We start from the raw sequence: 11,719 nt of genomic DNA, 5'->3' as shown, positions 1-11,719 counted from the left end.
TGCTGGGTAGGAAGTAAGAACTGCCTATCTATTCCCTACAGGAGCCAGGGACCCACTGGTCCTTTCCCACACCTCAGTGTTCCCTCCCCATCTTATCGACTGCACACAATCCACCTGAAAAGTGACTGCTCTCAGCCCCCCAGCCCCAAAGATGGAAGGTCCTGTTCCTCCCTGCTGGACACAGGCAAGTCACCAACCTTTGGTCAGACCTGCCCCGTGGGAAGCATCCATGTCCCTTTTCACTCTGAACTGCCCCACAGCCATCCCACACAAGCTATTTCAAGGAATAAAGTGAGACAGGCCGTGCCACCGGCTCACAGGGATGTGACAAGAGCTACATCTGTTCGCTCTCCTCGGTGCTCAGGAGCTGTGACATTGCTGTCAGTACAGCCTGAAACGGAACAGGCAGGAGCTCCAAGGAAGAGAAGAGGGTCTGGATGGAAACAATAACAACTGCGGGGACACCACCAGCACCACCGGGAGCAAAAATGTTGCTTTACCACTTGTGAGAGCAGCAGAGCATATGGCCAGTCTGGGACTGTTGTCAGCAGCCCAGAATGGGGCAGCTCTGTTCTGGCAAACTCCATTTTTTGTCTTTATGACCAGAGAATAGTTGCATGTTGGAAGCTCTGTAGTTGCTAGGGGAAGAGCCATTAATATGCTGGTGACTGAGAAGTCAGCCAAAGCAAGTGCTGAGATAAAATTACTTTTTCCCACTTCTGTTTCACCCTGAGCATGTCATCCACTGTGTTTTCTCTGCTAAGGGTACCTCACGCACACTGTGCTGTGCTAACTTCTTTGTCCTTTCTGATTTTATTTTTCACCTTTCCTAACTGTGACTCCAAAGAATAATACTAATCTGACAGACTAGAAAGACTTCTTACATCATAAATCCCTATTTACTGGCGGAGTAAGACTGCAGACTGTGTCTCTCTCCCATAAAAACACCTTTTCTCTAATAGCCTGAAAAGCAAGCATAGCAAATAAAATAATAGTGATGGTGATGGTGAGATAATGCTGCTAAATCAATGATGAGACTGGGAAAACATCCATAGGAGGGTGATCCTACAGAATAATGAATAATTTGGTGATGGGTGCTACCTGGTTCCCAGCACACAAGAAGTTAATGTGCTTCTCCCTGCCCAGCTTCTGTGCATAATCTTGTTCCAGAACAGTAATGTTTATTTCCCCCTGTAGTTTTACTCTGCTGGGGCAAGCAGTGCCTTCCCAGGTAAGGCCCTCCCCTCCCACACTTGCAGCCTGTTTCTCCATACAGATCAGCGGAGCCCTCAAATCTTGTCTGCACAAGGTGACAAGTCCAATTCTGGAAAGGTTTACTCCAAATCAGAAAAAATTATTCTTATTACAAAATAAATACATCCGTAAATCTCCTGATTTCAGAATATCGTTCACAAAGTGATGGAGAGAATACAAGGTGAGCACCCCCTGAGCAGCCTCCCTCCCTTCCAGCTCAGTCCCCATCATAAATAACAATGAAACTGAACTATACACAGAAGATGCCGGGTTTTTTTTCCAAAGCCCTCAGGTTTAAAGCAACTGTTCCCAACTCCCTCCATTAATCCCCCAGACACATCCCCTTTCCACTGCTACACAGGAGTATGGCTCCAAACCACTCTTGAATGAAGTCAGCTCTGCTTTGCCTATGGTTTGCTCTAATCCACACCACTTATAGATATTTTCAAAACTGGGAAACAATGCAAAGCCACACTTTGTGTGATCATGCAATACCCTGCAAACACAACTATTCATTAAAAAAAATAGACTAGGCACTACGACTGCCAGCTCCTGATTCTGCTGTGACACACATTTTTTTTCCACCAGAGGATTTTTTTTGCCATGAGACACCGAACAAAAGTCACGAGCAGTTCATCTGATCAAAGAAATCTCTGCAAGAGTCTGTGGCAGCTTCACCCCATCCCTTCATGCCAGCCACTGCTCATTTCACTGAACACTCGCTCTGCTCTGCACTCGGCCCTTGAGAAAGTCAGAGCAGATTCAGCACTGTATAGTAATACATTGAGAACAACTGTGTTGTTTCTATCAGTGGAAAAGGAATTTAACTGTTCCTGGGCCACAGAAAGCTTGTATGCAATGCCAGGATCTGTTAATACTTTGCCTATACCATCAGTATGGATGTACCTGGCCTTGCTCCGGTGCTGATCAGTGGTATAAATAAAAACGTTATTAATTTATAAAATGCCTTGCTTTTATTTAACAGGTCAATTAAAGTCTTAAAAAATTGTAATAATTACAATAACCAGTATGCCATAAGCTGTTTGGAAACCTTCTCAATCTTAAGTTCATTTTCTCTACAGATCTTGTGACTGTTCATTTAATCACAGGGTCACGGTCAGATTTCAGATGCAGAGCTGGGTCCCCTCTATCTGCTCCCTGGCACTATCAGCACCTCCAAATACACCAAGTGACTTCAGTCTGCTCCACATGCAGATACTGTGCAATAAATAATGAGCCATGTAATTATAGTTTGAATATTGAATCAGTCTCTGAAAGACAGAAGTGTAGTAGGTGAGTTTTGTGAGGACAGGAACAGCATTTGCTGAACGTACTTGGGATAATTTCAGTCAAACCATGAACAAGAGCACTTTGGGTTGAAAGATCTACAGAAAAATGCATCTCTGTTCTGCATGAGACTTGGCTGTTTTTTCCATTGGCTTCCACGCTAATTTGGAGCAAAACCACAAACGCTGACCTTTTCCATTAAAAAAACAAAAATGCGTCTCCAAGGCAGTGGGAACCATGAAAGCAGGAGCTGGAATACAACATTGTGGCCTCTTTTGAGAAAGCCAAAGAGCAGCTGCAAACCTCAAAGCCCCAGAAGAGCCATGAATTCTGGACCACCATCCTTAAAGCTTGCTGACATGGATGTGGAAGGAAAAAGCCCTGATGTGGCAATCCCTGATGAGTGTGCCCTATGTTGTAAGCCCCCAGCTGACCTGCACCAAAGCCGTAAGTCTTGTAACACCAAACGTCCACTTCAGCCTTTCCTCTGCAGGAAATAAAGAGGCTGTTTGGGATCCAATCCTCCCAACTCCTGACTTCTTCCTGGCTTGGCAGATGAACAGCAAAGGAAGCAGGAGCCAAGGAGTCCAGCAGCTTCCAGAACCTCCCCAGGCAGCTGTAATAAAATCAGCTAATTGGTAGGGAAAAAGCAGATTCTCTTGTAACTTGGTCAGCATCTGATCCATCAGTTTTCTTTAACAGAAAACTGCTCCTTGAGGGAATTGCATTGCCTCCAGTCCCCAGTGTCATGAAAACCACAGGGGTAACCACGAGCTTTATATCATGTTTGGGCAAATAGTCCATGTCTTTCACAAGAGAAGAAATAAATCATTATTCAAATTTCACACGTGGTGAAACTGAGGCACCAGAAGGTGCACTTCCCTGACCAGTAGTTACAAATTCACTGCTCCAGCTGGGCCTGGTTGTCAACTCTGCTGACCTCTGCTCTTTTAGCAGAGGCTTCCATGTCATCACTGCACACAGGCAGTCATGGTGGCAAAAGACCACGGATTCATCTTTCTCACCTCTTGAATTTGCAGCGTCACTGCTCCAATATGGCTTCATATTGAAATATTCTGAAGTTTTTATTGAAGTGAAAGGGTGCTTCAAGGTGAAGGAAGAGGGAGACTGATTCTTTGTCTGGAAAAGACTATAATTGTCTGAAGAAAATAGCCCTCATTGATTCAAATGGAATAATTGGGATGCCATTAATAGCTATTAGTTTGGTGATGAGAAGGACCTATTTAGTGAGGCTAAAGGATTTAAGAGGAAACAATTTGAATTCTGTCTCTCACAGCACACCCCCTCCAAAACCTCCTCCGCAACTCGACCGCTGCCCGGCTGACGTTAAACTGCCAACGCTGACAAAAAGGGGATGTTGCATCTTTTATAAACAGCCTTTTGTTTGCTGCTCTGACACCTGCGAAAAGCAAAATTGTTATTTTCTTGCTGCTTGTTGCTAGTTTGATGCCCGCTCTGGGGCTCTACATCAGAGACACTGTTCAGAACAGGTTGCAGGGGTCCGTTTCCGTGCTGTCTGCCGATGGTGCTGCCTGAAGGAAAACCATGGAAACGGAGTTTGACAGGCTCACAGGGACCCACGGCTGCCAGAGCCGCTGTCTTTGAGCGCCTGATGAAGACATCACAGAGCAAACACAACATTAAAACACTGCCGGCTGCTTTGCATCACTTAGAATGCAAATCTCTTTGTTCTGCTCGGCCTTTGCATTTGGTAGCCAAGGAATCTGTGCCATCATCGAACACGGATTTGACGACCTTTTTTCCTTCCCTGCACACCACCCCAAAAAATAACAAATCATTTGTTGCAGTAGGGAGGTTTGTGTGGGGATGTACATGTGAAACAGCCCTGGCTTTCTGCAGTTCCTAGGATTTCTATGCACAAACTAAATGCCCACATTGCAGAGAAGAGTGGGCTGGGCTGCTTTGTGGCTCCCTGTGCATTATTTAATTTGGATTCATTTACATGGCAACTCACAGGGGTAAATTTTATGTCATCTTTATGTCATGGATTAAAAGGCAAAAGTGATCCTTTATTTGAGCAGCATGTCCCTTCCAACCCTTCAAGCCTCATGAAAGCCACATGATGAAAACAGAGAAGGAAAACCCCAAACCCTCCCACCTCCAGAATTCCAGTTTTATGACTTTTTATGCTAAATTTGAGGAGCTGTGTGGTTATTAATTCCCCCTTCTCTTTGCAAGCAGCCTCTATTTGAGCTGCAATTTCTGACTGCCTTGGTCAAGGTCAAAATTTCTACACAACCTTTGCCTTGGTGCTTGGATGTGCCATTTCAGCAACTCCTGACAAGCTGTGCTGAACATGGGGCAGCCAGGAAGCTTTTTGTGCTGATTGGAGAAACCCTGGTGATCGTCTGCAGAAGGACAGAGCTGGTGGGGGCCAACAAACAAACTGATCATCCTCTCAGAAGTAGTAATTTCTCATTGTGTTCTCCCTGAGCTGCCCAACTCGCCCATTACTCACGCTGAGAGAGGCTGATCCTTGCTCAACTGGCAGCAATACCCAACTGGAGGCTACAGCTCATGAGTGGGAAATTATTTAAGCACAATATATAGATCCACCTCAACCAAGATCCAGTAAGACTGAAATGGGTATTTAGGTTAAGATCTTTCTCAAAGGCTTTCATGAAAATACAGCTGGAGGCCTGATCTGGGTAGCTTCTCAGTAAGTTTTGGGAAGCTGCTGCTCAAGGGCCCCAGAAAGGAGCTCATGACCGGCAGGAGGACTTGACATCTTCATGGCCATACCTTGGGGTTACTCCAAAATGAAGCTACTGCTTCCTGCCCAGACCTCTTCCTAATAAAGCTGGTGGCCATTGGGAATAATCCATAGAAATGCCACAGTTTGGGCACCCTCCTTTTTAGTGGGAGCAGTTCTACAACTGGGAACAGAGGATGGACACAAGGATAAAGACACTTCCAAGTCATTGCAAAGTCCTTTTTCTTTCCTTGCCACTGCCCCAGTGGATGTTGGTCTATGTCATCTCTTGGCCCATCAAAGTTAGGCTTTTTTATACAAAGCTGGAGAAGAACAATCTGCCTAGACAAGGTTTTCCTGCTTCCAGTACTGGTCCCAAGCTGCTTTGAGTCTCTTTTCCAGCTACAGCCTGGGAAGGACCCACTTTACAGCATGGGTTAGCTGTGTCTGCAGAAACTATTATTTGTGGGTGAAATTAGTGTACAGTTATTGGAAAAATACGGCTTTAAATCACCATAAGAGTATGGAGGAGATGTCACACTGTATTTTGGCAGTCACCAAGGAGATCCAGGTGCTCTCATTTCTCTCTGCTTCCTATGCACCTTTGGGTTATGCAAAGTCTTTCTCCTTTTACACTCTTTTCCACCCTTTTTGCTTCTTTTCAGGCTGACTCCTTGAAAGACCTTTCATTTTCTTGTGGACTCATTGACTGAGTTTTCCTGACTCAAATCCCTCTGCAGGACCTTGCAGAAATGACATCAAAATATCACCATTTTGAGGCCACATGCTTTTCCTGCCCACTGATGTCCTTTGAGTTTGAATTGCAGTGCTCAGTTTTGACTGTGGGGCAAAGTTGGCGGTTTCCTGACTAACCCAAAGTCAGGTCAGAAAAGAAGAATGAAAACCAGAAAGGCACCCCAGAATTTCTGAGCAGAATACAATCAGATTTCTGTGTCAAAAAGATGGCAAAACTAAGGATGTGGGACTTGCATGAAAAATCTTGTAGGCAGTTTTTTTTTTTATCTCTTCATTTCCTTTCTCTTACAGTGGGACAAATTCCATTACTATTTCAGTTCATCTGTAAAACATGAGGAACCAGCTGGGCGTAGCGTTGGTTCAGAATGAGGGCAGCTGACAAGGGGAAGGTAAAAGGAACTTGTAATTGCTGCAGTTCTCTCCAAGAAATTATTGCAACATGAAAAAGAACCCCTCAAACGAACTTCCAAAAGATAAAGGAAGGCATTAGGACACCATCTAACACTCCCTGACATGGAAGACTCCAAGGTATAATTATTAATGCATTAGTTGTTTAAATATAGGCCATCACCTCCTGTTGTCTCAGGTTTTCTAGAGCTCATTGTCCTCTGGTGCTTGCTTAGGATGGGCTGCCAACAGGGAGGAGGCAGCTCTAAGAGTCTGGGAGCTGAGTTAATGGTCAGAACTTGTGTAAGGGTGGAAAACAGGACGTGAAAGGCCAGAAAAAGGTTGAGACCAACTGCTTTAGCACACACATTAGATGTCTGGGGTATTTTTGGGTGGATTTTAGGTTCCATACCTCTTTATACATGTGAGTGACCACTGTGTGTTACTTCAATTCAGGGACCGTGATACCCAAAGAATAAATGCTGCATTTCACACCTAATTGCTCCTTCATCCTCAAAGACTTTGGAAATTAATCACCAATGCAAGTTGTAAAAACCTAGTTCATCAACAGCATGCGTCATTTCCCAAGGAACACAGAGAGGCGTGATGGCACAAGGCCTTTCCCAGGGAACTGTCCCCCCTAATAGTGACACTGCTCAAGTGAAGCCTGAGTCTCATCAGTGGGAAAGACCCCTCCCCTTCAGACAGCAGCACTGATCAGAGAGTTTGGGACTCCCAGTATGTTACAATTTGCAAGTCCACAGCCATTAGACAGAGAGGGAGATTCAGAAACAGCCTAATTAGTTGCATTTTCTTTTCTAACCCCAGTCAAAAACCAGTCAGACTGTGCTTTAGATTTGACATCCTATTAAATGCAGAACACAGGCCAATAGCTTTCATTTTCCCTTGTGATGCCACAGACTGTTGTTTTTATAGTTTGACAGAGAGACATAATTAGGCCTCAAAAAGGACAAGTCTAGACTATTAGTTCCCCATAGAGGTTCCCCAGAAAATCAGAACCCACAATTGTTCTCCGCTTTCCCACTGAGCCAAATTTGCGGATATCTGCTCTCCTGCCTCAGATTTTCTGTGCACAACCTTTAAGCCTGGAACTTCACTGTCCTTTCACTTGAAGGGCACAAGGGACGAGAAAGGAAAGGACGGTGCTGTGCTGCATTTTCCAAAGGGAGAAAACATGTTAAGGATAATACATGGCATTGCTAATGCTGTAGGTGTAGGTGCTTCTCAGTGCTGCAGCCAGAGCAGCAGAGAAATTTATTGCCGTATTGCTGAACTTCCCTTGCTGTCCAACAGTATCTGACTTCAAAAAAATAAAAGTTATAACTTTTTACCTCAATTACATATAAGATGAACCAGACACAAAGCAGCAGCCTGGCTGTGATTCCTCTCCTGGTGTCACAGCAGCCATCATCAGAGCAAGGCTTTTAGTGACACTTCTCACTGAGACCCTTGGTCATTCTCCTCTCTGCGTCTGAGTTACCTGCAGCTTCACTTTTTGTTCCTCAACCACCAGGAAGCAGATTCAGTCTTTGTGTACCACAGTCTCTTCCTCACAAGCAATTCCTTAGTCCTTCTTTGCCAAGTGCTACACACCAGCTCCCCCTTGCTTAGTTTCCAAGGGCTTGGATGGTCCTGTCGAGCTGCAACCTTGCACACACCTGATTCAAAGGAGCTCTCAGCCTCAATGTGAGCATGGAACACTGGTCCTTTGTTTTTGCAACAGCATCATATTTCAGATGCATCTTCAGTATATAATCCCCAGTAATCCTCAGTTCCTGGTGTGCCTAGCCAGCAGTCCCTAATTCTGTGTAAACCATCCTACAGCTATCTTTATTATACCACATGCTACTGTTTTCAAGCCGTTTCCCCAATCTATCAGCATTGCACTGAGTTCTATCTTCTAAAGTGTTACCCAACACATTTCCTGGGAATCTGACTCACAAGAAGGATCAGATCCTGTTGCCTCTTGCCACCTGCTTCCCATTGCAAACTTTGGTGCACAAACTGTTCCTGTCCAAGGGAGGTGCAGTGCAGAATATGCTGAAGGTGCCTTTTTGCTGTGTGTTGCAGCATTTTCCTTTCCTGTGTGAGCTGTCAAACCTGCTCAAGACTGTTTTTCTCCATGGATTCATGGAATCATAGGATCACAGAATGGTTTGGGTTGGAAGGGACCTTAAAGACGATCTTGTTCTAAGCCCCCTGCCATGGGCCACATGCTACTGTTTTCAAGCCGTTTCCCCAATCTATCAGCATTGCACTGAGTTCTATCTTCTAAAGTGTTACCCAACACATTTCCTGGGAATCTGACTCACAAGAAGGATCAGATCCTGTTGCCTCTTGCCACCTGCTTCCCATTGCAAACTTTGGTGCACAAACTGTTCCTGTCCAAGGGAGGTGCAGTGCAGAATATGCTGAAGGTGCATTTTTTCTGTGTGTTGCAGCATTTTCCTTTCCTGTGTGAGCTGTCAAACCTGCTCAAGACTGTTTTTCTCCATGGATTCATGGAATCATAGGATCACAGAATGGTTTGGGTTGGAAGGGACCTTAAAGATGATCTTGTTCTAAGCCCCCTGCCATGGGCAGCGACACCTTCCATTAGACCAGGTTGCTCCAAGCCCCATCCAACCTGGCCTCCAACAGTTCCAGGAATGGGGCAGCCACAGCTTCTCTGGGCAAACTCTGGGCATTTGATACCACAGAAATGAGCAGAAATTCTGGGCAAAGCTTATTTGCCTCTCAACAAGTGCAGGAAAATATTTTCCATTTCTAATAACCCAGGTTTATTTCTATTTTGGCCATGGGTTATCACATCCCTACTAGGCAGCAACAGAAACCTCAGCACTCCAAGGGTGTGTAGTTGCTAAATGTCCCTATTGGTGACACTGGCACCTTTCCTCGGCTGAAGGGGTCACAGAGAGCTGTGCAGATGCCAACTGTAGACCAGTGCCCTGTAAGCACTCAATTAGCCTGGCCATGGCTGCTCAGCCTCTCGAGCACTCACTGGAAGTAAAACGCTTACACGATCCCTCTGCCTACAAGGCCTTGAAATCTTTAGGGGGCCTGGCTTTGCTGCCTGGTTTTCCATTGACAGGTTGATAGAGACATCACAAATCTCTCCAAAGGCCAGTCACTAGGCTTCTTTCAACATCAAAGGGTGTCAATGTTCACTCTGCCTCAGAGCCTGAGGCAATATAAATCACACATGGGTATGTGAACTGAGTGTTTGAGGTTAAATTCTCTCTGTATATACAAAAATTTCACCTTGGGTAACTGATGCTCTGGTGTTGTCTCCCCATCAACATCAAATATTTTCTGTAAATCATAATATCCCAATGGAAAACAAAGTTTTAGAGGTGAAAACCAAAAAAAAAAAAAAAAAAAAAAGGAAGGATGAACTAGGGTGTTGTGGGAAGAGATTCTTAACTCATTTTAAATATAAATTGTAATTATCTTGGAAGAAAAGTCAGTTAACTGATGTGTTTTTATTGGGCTCTTTCAATGCTAATTGTTAAACCCATGTTCCCTTGAACTGAACTGAGCCTCCAGTCACAGGGATGTGAACCACCTTCCCTATACCATCTCTGGTTTGTTTCTTCCTAAAAGCACTTGACCAGCTCAGGACTTCCAGTGGAGAACCTGCTCCCCACACCACTCCTCCCTCTCTGTTCCGGTCATCCGCAGCACAAACTGGGCTGCCCAGATGCCACCTCCTGTCTCCGGCCATCAGCTGGAAAAGGCGGAACGCCCGGGTGGTGGCTCTTGGGAGAGTCTGATTCCCCCTGACTGGCACAGTTGTGGCACCTCTGCGAGGAGTCTTTGCCACTTGCAAACAGGAGACAGGACAGCTGGGGCTGTCAGTAAATTACACTGCACAAAGATAGCTCCGGTGCCTGCCTGGCCTTCCGCAGACAGGGCCCTGGCAGGAGCTCAGTGGCAGTGCTGCATCAGCACATTTGCACCACACTGCACCGCTGCCAACTGGCCCTGCCTGCTCCCGGCAGCAGCCGCAAGCACCTGATGCTGCTGCCCAGAGGACTCGGGCCAGCATCTTGCAGAGTGTTCAACAGATCCTCCTGCCGGGAGAGAGTGCCAAGTCCCCGGGGCTTTTGCTGTTCCCGGAAAAGAAATGGCTATTAAATTCAGGCAGTTGGCTACTCGATAGCCTTGCTCAGCTCCCTGCATCTCATCTGCACTCTCAGCAGCCGGTTACATCCCCAGTTCGGCAGGGCAGGAGCGAAGCAGATGGAGCTCGGCAGCCTCTGCCTCCTCCTGCAGAGCACACAGCTCGCCCTCCCCGCCGCCACCGCTGCTTCTCACACCGGAGAGGGATTTTTCCCTTGGGCAGCCACCCAGACAGCCTCCAAGGCTTTGCACTAAGCAGAAACGGGAGCTGGGAAACTACCTGCCTTAAACGGTGTGGGTTTAATGAGATTTTTTTATGACCTCTGCAGTAAATTGCCTGTGCTCGGTATTGTGTTGGAGTAAGTAACGCCCGGCAGAAATCGTAGCGAGGCAGTAATTGCGGAGGAGCTGTCTCAGATCTCCGTGCCATCAGGCAGGGATTTTCATTTCATACATTAGTCACAATTTGCATATAATCATAGTCACAGTTGCATATAATCAGTACATCCCTTTGAATGTGAAGGAAAAAGGGGTGAAAGCTGCCCAGCACTGAAGAAATGCATGGAGTCGCAGTGGGTTTTATGGATCTCCCTGTCACTCCCAGCCTGCCGGGGGCTGCATTGCTACTCAAGTCACACACCCCTTAAACACAACCTCTGGATTAAGGCAGGGAAAATGTGTTTGCTTGTCCATTTCTGGAAGGTTTTAGTGAGCATCGGGTGGATTATACATCAGATTTTCCATTATTGCCATTGCCCAAGCTGCAACAACAGCAGATTCCCAACCATCCTAAAACACATCCTGAAATATTTTTTTCTGGGAAGCTGTTTCAAAGAAATAATGACTCCTCAAAGGGATGGGGGGAGCATCTCCCTGCTTTGTTCAGCAAAGCCTGAGCGCATGCACCTCAGCATCACAGGTACCTCAGGAACAGTCATTTTTGTTCCTGGTTCCCTTCCTTCTCCTGCCAAAACATCCTCCTGCTACTCAGGATCATGTTTGCATTCTGAGCGATGCCAAATGCACCCAGCAGTTTCCCTGTCCTCAGACCTCTGAGCTTTTGGGTGTCGTATCCTGAGCTGGTTTTGGTTCCTGATCTCTCCCGTTGCTCCTCACCATCGCAGTCACAGCAGGAGTGAGGATGTGAGCCCAGGCTGT

This window comes from Corvus brachyrhynchos, unplaced genomic scaffold (genome assembly GCF_000691975.1).
Source record: "Corvus brachyrhynchos isolate BGI_N302 unplaced genomic scaffold, ASM69197v1 scaffold200, whole genome shotgun sequence".
Classification (NCBI taxonomy): Eukaryota; Metazoa; Chordata; class Aves; order Passeriformes; family Corvidae; genus Corvus; species Corvus brachyrhynchos.
Note: the sequence above shows the minus strand (reverse complement) of the source record.